Here is a 16,145-nt window from a genome sequence, read left to right on the forward strand (position 1 = left end):
TTAGTCTTTGCAATTCAGCAATGACAAAATCTTAATAACACTAAGTATCAGATTATAGAACTACCTCCCAATTCAGAGTCACCAAGCAACATTTGGTCTTAGAATTATATCAAGAAAGGTAGGAAAATATAACTGAAGGCAACAAAATGTTCCATTCAGGCTGAGATAATTCTGATACGACAAGAATCTTCCAACTGAGACTCTTGGAATTTGTCTGAAAGGCAGATAGACCAGGCAGTGACATATCACAGAGTTCACATGAATTGTTGCAAAAATCATGCCATGTTGGCACTGCTACTTAAGATCTAATTCGTTATAATCTTTCGGTCATGAACTGGAACTGGATGTGTGTGAATTAAAAAGCAATGCTAGAAGCAGTCCTCAGATGACTACCATGTCAAAATAACTTGTTCTGGCTGTAAATGAGAGGCAATTTACATGAATTAGGAATTGGAATCCCTACACCATTTCTTTCCTCTCTCTGCCATCTGCCTCGCGTGATAAAAACTGAAGGGACCCACACCCACATACAAGAATAAAAACTGAATATGTATTGTAGAAATGTAGAAGACAAATACAGTATTTTTTTCAAAAGGAATTACTTTTAATATATACTCGCAGAAGGTCTAATACTATGTATGCTGTCTCTGTAACTTTTTCTTGTAAATAACTTTGGGACAGTTTAAAAAACGCTGATTTCTTTTCTATGTCTCTGTTTAAGCATAATACTTTGTAATGCTTTTTTAAAGAGAAAAAACATCAAAGAGCAAATGATGTACTTGCTTCCTATGAGTGTAATGTACTCTTCAGTTTTTTATGGAAACTGATTGTAATAGATAAAGCCTTTTGAACAGCCTTGGTGTTTAGTGTCATACTCCTGTTTTAAAACAGGGAGGGGGGAAGAGTTGCCAATGAACCCTGCTCCAAGTCAGACTTGGAGAGGCGTTCCAGTGAGACTGTACCTTGAAAATTGTGAATACTGACTGCGTTCAAAAATTCTGTTCCCAAAAGCAAATGATATTCCTGACAGCTTATCGGCAAATCTACTGACAAGGTCTTTTGCAAAGGTCCTTCCGAAACAAATGAAAAGTTGCACAAGATCAGAGAAGTACACAATCTGATATTGCAACACACTCATGTTGCTCCCATTCACGTCAGTGGGATTTGCAAGTTTGTGCTGCTCCCGTTCATTGCAGTGGGATTTGCACAGAAGTTGGTGGACTGTGCTAAATATATTTGGTCAAGCCCAACCTGAAGCTAATCTTTCTCTCCTAGGAACAAACTATTTTTGTACACTTTTCTTTCAAATTGAGGTCAGATCGTTGAGTTGCTACAAATGGAAGCCATAACTGACCTTCACCAAATAAATGTTTTAAAAATCATATTAGGGAAACAAAATAGCTCTAGTGTTAACAGCTGAGAGGACGGGGGGGGGGGGACAAACAGGCGCAAAAGTACAAGTGCAAATGATTGGGGTTGCCTTTACTGGTCACCCAAGTAGGATGTTCATGGGTAGTATTTTATGATGATCCATTTATTTTCAAAAATATATTTAGATTTAAATAAAGCTTTCTAATATTTTTCTTTTTGTGGGGTGGGGTGGGGATATCCCTGGAAATGCTTCCTCACTTTTAGAATTATGAAAGAAACTGATTTTCTTATACTTCCAAGTTTCAAAAGTTTTAATATTTTTATCCTATTTCCAGTACCTTTTCTTAACGTAAAGTGAGATGTTCCATCTCTGTGCTGTTGGAACCACAAGTTATTTGGTGCTTGGCTGTAGCTATTATTGTTGTAAGTTTATTTTAATCTCCCTTTTAGGAGTAGTTTGAAACTTTGATCAAGCATGCTCACCACCTTTGGAAGAAAAACAAAACATCAGGGTTGCATTGTTGCCTGAACACAAGCACAGACATTTTTTTTAATCCTGTTAGAAAGGTTCACTTGAAACTCATAAGAAGAGTTATATTCACAAACAAAAATATCTCATAGCCTCAATGTTATTTTCCCCCGGGAAGCTTAATTGTATAATAATAATAATATTAATAATAATGTATTTTATTGGCCTATAGATGCAGAAAGCCAACATACAGAAAGGTGATATAACATTTGTTTGATGTCCGCAGTTTCCTTCCAACATCTCTCTCTTTCTCTCTCTCTCTCTCTCTCTGCTCTTTCTCCTATGTTTAATATTTATGTAAACGTGAGTAAAAACTACAGCCTGATTCATTTAGAAAGTGACCATTTTTTTTCTTACAAAATGTCTTAGGACCAATTTTTTCCTTCCCCCGTCAAATTTTTAAACAGATTTTATATTTCTTTAGAATGTAATAGGGGTTTTTTTGGTCTTATTTTATGTCTTGTAAGTTATTAGTTCAATACTGTTAGCATTCCATAATAATGCACACATGATTTTTGAATGTTTTCTGTAAATGACAATCAATGTTGATGAAGTTCCTTTCTTTAATGCTGAACAAAATTAAAAATGTATAAGAAAACAATAGTCTGTCATGAGTTTTTTCTCACAAATTCTGTTTTTGTTTTTTTTCCTAGCAAGATAAAAACTAAGAAAATGAACTATTAACATATGTATGATAAAGTGTGATCCTCCAGATGTGATTGAACTGTACCTCCCATCATCCACCATCATTGCCTTCCCTGGAGGAAGCTGAGGGGTGTTTAAGTTCAACATATGTGTTTAAAAAATAGTTCCCGAAGTCTTATAATAATAACAAAAACTTAATTTTTGAAACCCCACCTCCATCTCCTCAGAGGGACTCGGGGCGGCTTACATGGGGACAAGCCTGATCAACATATTTAAAATAAGACACTAAAATACAAAATGCATAAACAGCATAAAACAAAATAAATCAACAGCATTATAATAGAATATAAAAGCAACCATTGAACCAACAACCAATAAGCCTGCAATTAATAATCAAAGTCTTGCTGTCATGCTGTTGCAGGAATGTAACTCCCTATAGTCCTCCCACTATCTGTGTTGTGCATTTTCACTGTGTTCACCGCTAAAATTGCTTTAAAAAATATTGTTGTTCCTTGCTAGAATTACATAGAACTGGAAGAGACCACAAGGGTCATCCAGTCCAACCCCCTGCCGCGTAGGAACACATAATCAAAGTACTCTCATCAGATGGCCATTTGGCCCCTGCTTACAAACCCCCAGAGAAAGAGACTCTACTGTATTCAGAGGAGACATTTTCCACAGTTGAACAGGTTTTACTGTCAGAAAGCTCTTTGTGATGTTTAGGTGGAATCTCTTTCCTTGCAGCTTGAATCCATTGCTCCATGTCCTAGTCTCCAGAACAATAAGCTTGCCCCCTCCTCAATGTAACATCATTTCAAATATTTAAACATGGCTATCATGCCCCTCTCAGTCTTTTTTTCTTGAAGTTAAACATACCCAGCTCCTTATATGGCTTAACTTCCAGGTCATTTACCATTCTGGTGCCCTCTTTTGAACACATTCTGGTGTCAATATCCTTCTTGAATTTTGGTGCCCAGAACTGTACATAATATTCCAAGTGAGATCCCACCAAAGTAGAATAGAATGGGACTATTACTTCTCTCAGTCTGGACTCTTATTAATTCAGCCTAGAATCACATTGGCTTTTTATTTGCTGAATCACACTGTTGGCTCATGTTCAGCTTGTGATCTACTCAGATTCATAGATCCCTTTCACATGGACTGTTTTCAAGCCAAGCATAACCGATCCTATACATTACAATGAAGATTTCTAGAAGTGTGATTCTTTTTGAAAACAAGAAGGAAACTTTCTGTACATCTTGATATTTGATTTCTAGGTAATGGAATAGTGTAGAGGTGCACAAAACTTCACTCCCATCCTCAACTAACCCAAATTTTTGTTTTGTTTTGGTTTTTTTTTAGTTTAAAGTACGCTTTGCTTTACATCTGCCATCCAGTTTCAGGGCAGCATCATAGCAGCAAGGATGGGTCAGTTGAGGATGGGAGTTAGTGCCTGGACCCACTTAAGTTTTGTGCACTATTCCATAACATAGAAATCAAATATCAGTGGGTTAATTTTGAAAAGATAGGGGACAGTCTATGGGGAGATAAGCACTCTGGAGACTCATGCTGACCCGGAACTAGATATAGAACAGGTAGAAGAAACAAGTTTGACCAATGTACTAGATTCTATTTAACATCAGCTGTAATACTATCCCAGGTATCCTCTGGTCTGCTTGCAAACTGACTCAAGCCACGACAAAAGGCAAAGTTGGTGAAAAGAAATGTAGGGAGGAATACCTTCCATAGATGCCCAGGATTTGTGGGATATCTCTTCTTTCAAGGAGCTTTCAGGAATTTTTCACCATGGTCTTTCTTGGCAATGTACTATAGCCAAACAACACTGGAATACACAGATGGAGAAGGAAGGGAAAAGAATGCTAAAGATGAAGATCATAAAAAATCGAGAAAGAGAAGAAATGGGGATCTGAAACAAAGCCAGCAAGGAAGAAGTTTTGAGGAAGGCACACGCCCAATTATTTATAGCCAATTTCTGTACATATTCCAACCATTTAATGCAATATTTAATAATAAAGTATAATAGGAAGAAAGCTACACACACACACACATATATATACACACACACACACATATAATATACAATATACTATATATATATATATATATATATATATATATATATATATATATATATGGCAATCTGGAGCTATTAGAACTTTTAAGGAGTTTTAATATAAGCTACAAGGGAGGCCCAAACAGAAACAGGACCTCAAAAGAAAAGTCTGGAAATATAAAATCTTTGTTGTGAAATCTTGTTCAAAATCCATTCCCAGAAATGCATTGAGTATAGGAAATAAATTTTCATTGACACCAATGACAACTATCATACAAAATAGGTTCAGAGGGACATTTTGATGGAACCATAGTGCAAAGTTTACATCCTTCACCATACATTTAAGACCTGTTAGCTTTGGCAAACTGAATTCCATGAAACTTGGGTTCCTACATGTTTTGGCTTTCAATCACTGATATGTATAGCAGTGCAACATCACAGAGAAACAGTTTCAAAGCACAAGGAAACTGTTTCAAACCATACACAATAAACAATATTGCAAAATTAATATATTGCATGTCTTAAAACTGGAACTAATATCTAAGTGTATGATTGCTCACTTTATTGGGTTTATCAGGTTCATCATGTGTGGAGACAAACTGAGGAGCACACTACTATTAACAGCAATCTCAGGGTGATCAACTTGTGGCAATTCACTAAATCCTTGGCCTACAACCCCATCAACCTTTTCCAGAAGAGCCAGTGGTGAATGTCACTCCCAAAACATCTGGAAAGCTACAATATCGCACCCTCATTTAAACACATAGACTGCAATCTTGCATCAACAGATAATATATAAGGTTCTAGACAACCAGAAATGCAATCTGACTAGAATAATCTGAACTAGGGACATAGTTCCTTTTAAGTGGACTTATGTCTGACGGAATTATAATTGGACAGTTCTACAAAATCCATATCCACTAAGGGGTTGTATGTAGGACTGAATAGTCACAGGAGTCCCAAAAGATGACCATCCAGTCTCTGTTTTTTTTAAAAAAAAAACCTCTAAAGAAGACAACTCCACCACACACTTCATCTGAACCTGACCAACAAGGATGAAACCATCATGTTGATGGAAACAGAGGGATCCTTGGGTGGGAGTGACCTCATTCTCCTGCAATGGGTAACACAGAGAAAAGTGGAAGCCAAATGTAGACAGCATTCTAGATTTTGACAAAGCTGCATTCAGTGGTCTTAGGAAAATATTGTATGAGATCCCATATCAGAAATACTCAAAGCTAAAGAATGGAGATGAGATTTCTAAAGGTGAGATAATTAGAGGCCCAGCAGAAAAGAATTCCAATGAAGAAAAAGTGGGAGCTGTCTAAAGAAACCAGGGTAGATGTCCAAAGAACTTTCAGATGAGTATAAATTATATATGTCTTTGCAGATGGTGAGTTAGGAGAACAACTCCAAGCTCACAAGAGGTGGAGTCAAACTCTCAATCCCCAGCTTCACTTTTATCAGTTATCAATTCCTCATACAACTGTCAGACTCAGTGAAGAAAATCCTTTTTGGTAACATTTCTCTCCAAGTCCCAAATTCTTGTGAGGCGGGAAGTGAGGTGGGGGAGAAAGAAAATCATATCTGTGGAGAAAAGTATTAAAATTCCACTCCTTACATGTGAGAGTCCCAATAGAAACTAAATCACAGTTTCCTGTCTGAGGCCAGATCTACACTGCTATATAATGCAGTTTCAGAATGAGATTAATTGCAATGAACTGGATTATATAGCATATAATATAGTTCAATGCAGTTAGTCTGCATTCTGAAACTACATTATATGGCAGTGTAAATCCAGCCTGACACACACACACACATAATTCTAAAAGGAAATTAAAAGGCTTTCAAGTAGCCTTTATATTATAATGGTAACATAATTTTTTTATGTCAGGAGCAACTTGAAAAACTGCAAGTCACTTCTGTTGTGAGAGAATTGACCATCTGCAATGACATTGCCCAGGGGATACCTGGATGTTTTGATGTTTTTACCATCCTTGTGAGAGGCTTCTCCCATGTCCCCACATGGTGAGCTGGAGCTGACAGAGGGATTTGAACCTATGGAACCCCCAGTGGTGCAATGGGTTAAACCAGTGGTTCTCAACCTGTGGATCCCCAGGTGTTTTGGCCTACAACTTCCAGAAATCCCAGCAAGTTTACAAGCTGTTAGGATTTCTGGGAGTTGAAGGCCAAAACATCTGGGAACCCACAGGTTGAGAACCACTGGGTTAAACCCTTGTGCTGGCAGGACTGAAGACTAACAGGTCATAGGTTCGAATGCAAATGATGAAAACACATTTATATTACCAGTAAACATAGCATTATCTTGATGTCCAAGAATAGAGTGAAGTACAAGACAAAAATAAATAATAACACATAGAGAAAGAGACATTTGAAAATCACCAGCCATAAATTTAGTCCTGATGTTTCAATGCCATGAATAAGGTATATGTTTATGCAGCCACTGTGTAAACAGCAAATCAGTATTACACTTCCCAAGACTTCACAGATGAAAACTAGGAAATATGCCAAGCAAGATCAGAGTGTGGTCAAGATGGCAAAAGTTATTAACGATGAAGAACTCATAAGTTTCCTTTTGCCTGAGATCACTGGAAATGACAATATTTCCTCCCTTCCTCTCCTTTCTCCCACAGAGTGAACTGAGAGCAAATGACTTCTGCCATTTGAACTCAGTTTGTAGCCACTGAAGAAATCTGAGAATGAAGAGGGACAAGGAGAGGAAGGGTGAGAAATTGAGATACATTTTTAAAAGCTGAAAAAGTGGAATGACAAACGAATCATTGGAACTGTCCTTGCCAAATCGGGACAGCTGGAGTGTATGCAGTATTTTTCCATCGTCTCTTTTGGAATAGAAGCAATACCCTAGTAGGACTTTAACACATCAACCCACTATTCTGCTATAATTACGGTATTGTACATAATGTATACATCCCAGGTTAAACAGCTTCAAAATCGCACCACTTTTCAATATCTACACCAATTTTCATTCGTTGCTCCTGCAGCCATACTTGCATATATCTTCATAATCTTGCTTTCCTGCACTACAGCCATTTCTCTCCTGATGTTTCGCCTGCATCTATGGCAAGCATCCTCAGAGGTAGTGAGGTCTTGCCAGATGCTTGCCATAGATGCAGGCAAAATGTCAGGAGAGAATGCTTCTGGAACATGGCCATATAGCCTGAAAAAGGCTACAACAACCCAATGATTCTGGCCATGAAAGCCTTCGACAATACAAACTGTTTGACCTTTCCTACCAACTCCTTGTGTTCTCAAAGTTTGCTTTACACAATTGATCTGTGAAGTGGAGTGGGCGATCCTGATCATAGCTGCTCATCTATAGGTTTTCTCCTTTAGACCTTTAGGCTTTCTTCTTCAAATATTCATGCATAATGCACAGCTCAATGGCCAAAGGTCAGTGTGGGTCCCAGGGTGGCTTCTGTTGGTTTCTATGACATGGCCCTTCTCTTCTTTCTATGCCCTCGGTGTAAGCAAAAAGAACTGATTAAACCAATCATCAAACCTGTTTTAATGTGGATGCTATCCTTTTTACTAATTAGAAATTGTTTAACATCCATTTAAGTTTTGATATTGTCACTTGTCTAACTGCAATATACTATAATATGGATTTTCTTTTAAAAAATATTTGAGTCAATGATTTGGAGGAAGGCAATATAAATCAATTAAATATATAGTAGCAGATGAATTCTTCTGTCAATGAATTTATAACAGGCAAAATGACTATTTTGGGTTTTACTTTAGAAGTAGAGAACATCGTACATTCCATCTCCTCTTTCATTTGCTCTTCTTTCTATCTTGAATCTTAAGTTAATGATCTCTCTTCTCCAAATGGGCGATTGGTATTTGCCAGGGATTGGTTCTAGAATTCCATGTGGATACCAAAATCCATGGATGGTCAAGTTGCATTATATATAATGGTGTAGTAAACTGATATTTCTTATATGAAATAAAAGAATCAAGATTTCTTCCCTATTGGATTTTTTGAAGAATATTTTCAAGCCATGGATGCAGAATCAGTGAATACAGACGACTCACTATACTCTGTACAGAATAAGATTTATTATTTGCTATATTTTCTATGTATCCTCTTCTCAGAGCCTCCAGTGGTGCAGTGGGTTAAACCCTTGTGCCGGCAGAACTGAAGAGTGACATGTCAGAGGTTCAAATCTGTGGAGAGAATGGATGAGCTCCCTCTATTAGCTCCAGCATCCCATGAGAGAAGCCTCCCACAAGGATGGTAAAACATCTGGACGTCCCCTGGGCAACATCCTTGCAGACGACCAATTCTCTCACACCAGAAGCGACTTGCAGTTTCTCAAGTCATTCCTGATATGAAAACAAATTCTCTTCTCCATGTCCCTTTGAAGTGAACAACATTGAAACCATCACATTATCATCATCATTAAATGGTTATATGGTACTAAGACCAACCTCATCAAGCCTTCAGAGAAGAACCATAGTGCAATAGATGGATTGGAATTACGTACAATGACTACTGAAATGACCTGGATTATGATTGTGAATAGCATGGTTTTATAGTGATTGTAATGTTTTTAAAAATGTTTCAATGCATTTCAATTTTGATCTTAATTTAATTTAAATGTGTTTTAATTGTACATTGTTGTTAAGGCATTGAATTTTTGCTTATCTGTAAGCCGCCTTAAGTCCCCCTCGGGGTCGAGAAAAGCAGGATATGAATATAGTAAATAAATAAAGATAATAATTTGACACATTGATTTTAGGCCATAACTCAACACTTTCACCTTCACTAATACAGGTGAGACATCCCTCTTTCACTGTTTGAAAGTCCTTTTCCCTTTTTTACAAAAAGGTCCTCAACAATGATATTCGAAGTCTCAGCATCACCTGCCAACATGGCCTCATCAATCACATACAGGGGGGCTGATCAATTTCTCCGAACCATTCATGATCCCCAGGAGCAACGAGCCAGTTCTCTAAAAGTGAGCAACTACTCCTAGTGCTACACACCAGCATCCAGACTGAACCGTTGACCTCAAAGTTTAAGAATTTCAGCACAATCTCATCTTGCAACAAGCAGGCAATTAACGAAGATAATCAGGGCACTTCCAACTTCCCAAACCTTTAAATGAAAATAAGCTACATCCCAAGCTAAGTTAATCAGGCTCAATCTATTTTCCCTATCGCTGCAAATCACTACAGTTTTCAACTAACAAGAATGGGTTGCCCTACTTGATCTGACAGTCCTTATAAGAGAGGCACTTAGCATAGCATTACCATCATTACATCCCCAGGTTAAAGGCAATGAAACTCCAGGAGCGGCAAAGTCAAATCAGTTGAATTGTCTGATTGTTCATGCTCACAAAGTAGTGAGGACGGCAGGGGTCTCACATAAAACTTTGGTTGTTTTTTTATACATACATATAGAGAGAGAGGGAGAGAGCTCCTTTAAGGTAATTCATTGCCCTCTACAGTAGCTTTAAATCAGAAAGGAGAAAATGGTCACAGCGACCCATGGCTCTCAATGTTCCTTGAGAGCTCTGTAGCAGATAGCCAGCTGCTAGGCCAGATGTCAAAGGTGCATTAAGAGTAGTTGGTTTTGATCTTGCTCATTCCCGGGAAGTGCAATGGATTTGGCTTGAAGCAAGGCCATAAAAGAAGATGGTGATTAATGAAGCAACGCGACTTAATAATGCAAGTTGACTCCCGCTTTCTTCTCGCAGGCATTTTCACTGTCCACAAAGCAGTTCTTTTACTTACCAGCAGGGACATGTAAAATGTTAATCATCAATCTGTGGGCCATTAAAGAAGTTACTTTCCCTCTCTTAACTTGAGAAACCAGGGGGTGGGGAGATAATAGTTTTGGTTAACAGAGCTCTTCAGATAATGGAGGATGTTCCGAGGGAGACACTGATAGAATCAGCATGGGAGCTCCAAGCGTTAACCCAACTTTCTCTTAGGAACCATGAGTTCAAAACTCTGGGCATTGAAACTCATGCCTGAGATATGGGTCAGCCCACTTGGTTACCACTACACAGCATGGGCTGTCTACACGCACAATAGGCAAGCAGTCGACTTACTTAAGTCTGCCGAATGTCACTGATGCAGTCAGGAAACAGTAGTGGCCTACTAAAGGTTTTGACTGGATACATCTTAATGCAGACTGGAATTATCCTTTTATAGGCACTGCTCTCCCAACCTGCTGACTGTGATCCTTTGACAATAGCATGTTCCAGTCTTCTGGGACCAAACATAGGACAAAGCATAGCTTTTTGGCTTTTTTCTTTTTACATTTGTCCATTTGAGGCCTTAAATTATGCTTTTTCATTAAGGGTTGGTGTCACCATCAGTGAAGCAGGCTACTTCAGATAGAGATACTGAGAGATGAGAAACTGACCGTCCTGTATATGGTCTTTTCTGTTGATAATGTAAAAAGTGCCACCAAATGAGATTTTTCAGGTAGAACAGTGAAAAAGCTTCTAGTTCTCCAGAAACAAAATGTATTTGGATCAACACTGTTTTTATTTTCTTGTTACCTGCAAGCTAACTTTGACATCTGGCAATCCTATCAATGAGAGAATTCCAAGTCACTGGGTTGTTGTAGGTTTTTTGGGCTATATGGCCATGTTTTAGAAGCATTCTCTCCTGATGTTTTGCCTGCATCTATAGAAGGCATCTTCAGAGGTTGTGAGGACCTAACAACCTCTGAGGATGCCTGCCATAGATGCAGGCGAAATGTCAGGAGAGAATGCTTCTATGCTTTTGGGCCATATAGCCCAAAAAACCTACAACAATCCAGTGATTCTAGCCATGAAAGCCTTTGACAATACAGTTCCAAGTCACCTTATTCTCAATAGCTCTTCTTAGTCCTGCAGATTCAGGGCCATGGCTTCCCTTACTAAGTCTGTCCATCACAAATATGGTCTTTCTCTTTTCCTACTGCCCATAGTATATCTCTATACAAATAGCATAGATCACACTGGAAGATTTTTCCATGTGTGATCTATGCTGATATGACATTGTATGTTGCCAGAATACCTATAAAGACCAAGCTGGCATCTTGGTCTGTCACAAAATTGCATTTGTGACCTTGCTCTTTAATGTTCTGTAGGCAAGGCTTTCCTCTCAGGATATATGAAGTAAATGCAGACATTGAAACAATATCTGGGGCTTCTCTTGGGTTTTGAAAAGCTAAATCCTAGGAAATAATAAAATAGCAACTGTTTGATTATCATTATGTTTGAATCAGTGCCAGTACTGCTATTATTCTTATTCGAACCATTGCCAGTGCTGCTGCTATGAGTCTTCCACCATTCTTCTTCTCATCTCCCGCAGTATCCAGCCCGTTAGGCAGAATGAGTGTGTGGTGTTCATAAAAACAGTACTCTTTTTCAATATTCTTTCATTCAAGTCTGATTAAAACATAAAGAACCACAAAAAGAAAGCTTAGGAGCCTTGAAAGTTGTTTCTCTGCAGTTATTATGACCTGAACAGTGGACACAGTTCTCTCTGTTATGGAGAGATGTATTATATTTACATTATATTGTACTAATTATTTCTAATTATATGTCTATATAAATTAACAAATGTCAAACGTGTCTTCTTTAGTAATAATTAGAAGTGACCCCTCTGAATTATCCTAGATGGCAATTTGGATACATTATTGAATCACCAGATGTTTAATTTTTCTACCATAAGCACTAAAAGTTTGGGACATCTCTGCTTTGCCAAAATTGTGAAAGTGGCAGCACTGACTAGATGCCACAGGAAAAGCATTTTCCCCTTTGGAAAATCCAGCATTCCAGGAAATAAGAGGGATTTCTCAATACTAAATCAAGTGGTAATAACCAGTTCCTTGGAGAAGCGTTCTACATGATTATTGCTATGTCAGCTTTAGTCCTCCCTGAAGACTGTGGCTAGGTAGCATGTGAACGTTCTTTTACCATGTTGTAAAGCTATTTTTATCATGTTGTAAAGTCTTGCGAGCCACTTCTCTGCTCTAGATGTAGTCACTGGAGGAAGACAAGTGGAGAAGATTTTGGGAGACTATGGTTAAAGACATGGATTTTGGTGCCTTGAAAGTATAATTTGCCATTCTATCAGTTCTCATTAAAACATTTGTTTTATAACACATTGTGGACTGGAACTACATTTATTTGCTGCTGAATGTTAATAAGCTGTCAAATCTGAACTCACAAATGGGCCAACAACTCTGCTGTATTACTAAGTGTGGATAGTCAGAAATTACTGCTATTTAAGGGCAAGAAAGGTGAGACAATTAGAACCATGCAGAGCCTGACTTTTTAAGCAATGCCAGTCAAAGGAGCAGAAAGGTACGAGCAAAATCAATATTGCTCCAAATAGCTAGCCTGGCTGGAACTGGATTGCAATAGATTTTGGACATTCATTTCTCTTATGACCTAATCAGAAAGGCCAGGCAAAGTGCCTTCCTTCACTTGGCATCACTGTAAAAAGAGAGGGGCTCCCTTCATAGGGCTTGTTCTCTTGGTGGCATTAATTTACCTAGATCCACTTTGAGTGTCTTTGGAGAGAAAATAAGTGACATATAAATAGCAACAACAACAGTAGACATTTCTTTTTTTGTTGCTGTTCTTGAAACTTTCAAGATGAGCTTTCACAAATGCTGATAGTATCTGATAGGGGTGTGCAAAACTTTGTTTTTAATTAGTAAGTCATATCTAATTTGTAAGTTTTGTATATACGGACATATATTGAAAAAAAAGGTGGGGAGGAGGGAGGAGCCCATGCAAAAAATTAAGAATCAAAACTCACCCAATACCTTTTTATTTGAATTCTGTAATGCTCGGAAGTCTATCAGTCAGTTTCATTTTCAGCGCAAGTGAGGCAAAGCCAAAAAGGCTGCCCATTCCTCTTTAAATTAATGGCCTCTCGCCATGAGGAGAGGAAAGCAGCAGGGCAGGACAAGCGGAGTGAGCTGTGAAAGGGGCTGAGAGAGCACAGAATCTGGGGAATGTAGTTTGGGAGGCAAGGAGCCCTGTGGCAGAGAATTCAAAAGGCCCTACCCTAAACTACATTTCCCAGAATTCTGCTCAGCATCAGAAAGCTCCAATTAGGATAAGGGAGAAAAATTTCCCCTCCTAGAAGCAGCCAGAGTTCCAATAAATTTTTGAATCTGCAAAGAGGAGGACTGACTGATACTTCAATAAACGTAAGTAAATCAGTGCTGGGCTGGGAAGAAATCCCCAAATTGAAGTTCTTTTGGTTAATAGGAGAGACATTCGATGAGATAGCTGTGGTGATGTTTTGTCAAAAAAATTTTAATCCCCAAAATCAGTAGATGTATGAATATTTCTGAAACTTGGGGGAATGGTCCTCTTATCTTGTGCCATTGTACAGAAAATGTAAGGAGATAGTAAATTATTTCTGAGCCTGATTCAAAGTGCTGGTTTTGACCTTTAAAGCCCTAAACAGTTCAAATCCAACTTACTTATCCAACCACATCACATCATATCAACCTACCTGTTCCCTAAGATATCAGGGGAGGCCCTGATATGTCCACATTTGCCTGATATGTCCACATTTTGTTGTGTTATGACCTGCAACTAAAATGAGTTGCAGGTCATAACTCATAACTTAATGGGCATTGTTATCACTTGATCAACTTGATTAAACATTCACCCCCTTTGCCATGACAAATCAGTTCAGGTGTCCAAGGGAGCAGGGGAGCATAATGAAGATCAATGATCTATGCAAACCATGGCAGTAAAACATAATGGTGAAGCATAGTGGTAGCAGCATCCGGCTGAAGGGCTGTCTTTGCTTGTCAGGGACCTGGCTGTTTTTATTTTATTTTATTAATTAATTTATATGCCACCTTTCTCCAAAAGTGGCACCCAAAAGCATTTTTAAAGTGTGAAGACATCTGAAATGGGGATGGAGATTCACAAACTAGTAGGACAGTGACCTTAAAACACACAGCCAAAGTAATGCTGAAATGATTTAAAAACAGAAATCTGCATGTCTTTGAGTGGCTCATTCATTTATGGACTTAGATCCAACTGATAGCTTGAAAGCTGTTGTTCATCAACAGTCTCTTCCAACCAGGTAGAAGGAAGGAAAATAGGGGAAAATAGCACAATCCAAATGTTCAAAGAATACTGAAAATTATCCAAGGTGTAATTGTTAACAAAGGTGGTTCCATCTAATATGCTGAATAACTTGCATAAATTAATTGGTTTCTTTATAGTTCTAAAAATGATCAAGTATTCCTATTTAGTAAGGAGTCCTATATAGCAAGCATGTAGAAATCTTCATGCACACAAGCTAGTTACTTGTATTCATAGAATCATAGAATCATAGAGTTGGAAGAAACCTCATGGGCCATCCAGCCTCTGTTTAAAAGTCTCCAATGAAGGACCCTTCACCACACTCTGGGGCAGAGTGTTCCACTGCTGAACAGCTCTCACAGTCTGGAAGTTCTTCCTAATGTTCAGGTGGAATCTCCTTTCTTGTAGTTTGAAGCCATTGTTCCGTGTCCTAGTCTCCAGGGCAGCAGAAAACAAGCTTTCTCCCTCCTCCCTATGACTTCCTTTCACATATTTATACATGGCTAGTTTCCTCTCAGTCTTCTCTTCTTCAGGCTAAGCATGCTCAGCTCGTTAAGCTGCTCTTCATAGGGCTTGTTCTCCAGACCCTTGATTGTTGCCCTCCTCTGGACACATTCCAGCTTGTCAATATCTCTCTTCAATTGCAGTGCCCAGAATTGGACACAATATTCTAGGTGTGGTCTAACCAAGACGGAATAGAGGGATAGCATGACTTCCCTGGATCTAGACACTATGCTCCTAGGCCAAAATCCCATTGGGGTTCTTTTTTTTTTTTTTTTTTTGCCGCTGCATCACATTATTGGTTCATGTTTAACTTGTTGTCCACAAGGACTCCAAGATCTTTTTCACACGTACTGCTCCCGAGCCAGGCGTCCCCCATTCTGTATCTGTGCATTTCATTTTTTTCTGCCTAAGTGGAGTATCTTGCATTTGTCACTGTTGAACTTCATTTTGTTGGTTTTGGCCCATTTCTCTAATCTGTTATTATGAAGACTAACTTCTTTTCTTTTAAATAAGTTCATTTCATTGGGAGATTATAATATTTTTCACAGGTACCTGGGATTAAGTCAAATGGAATTATGTGATACCTACTTCTAAGTAAAGATGCACACGGCTTTGAACTGGAAGACTGTGGACTTTGGGGTTCAGAAGACATTAGCCTCGGGCCGAGCTGAGGTTAATGTCTTAATTGCCTTGGCCCATTTTTTAAAATTTTGGCCCTAACAATAGCCATGAAGAACAGGCAGGATTACTTTTAATATATGTGTGTGTGTGTGTGTGTGTGTGTGTGTTGTTTTGATAATTTTATGCTGATGTTGTTTACTCTGATGTTTTGGTGTTTGATACTTGGAAACCGCCCTGAGTCCCCTTGGGGGCTAGTGCGGTATAAAAATAAATTATTATTATTATTATTATTATT

The sequence above is a fragment of the Anolis sagrei genome, chromosome 2 (assembly GCF_037176765.1).
Source record: "Anolis sagrei isolate rAnoSag1 chromosome 2, rAnoSag1.mat, whole genome shotgun sequence".
NCBI lineage: Eukaryota > Metazoa > Chordata > Lepidosauria > Squamata > Dactyloidae > Anolis > Anolis sagrei.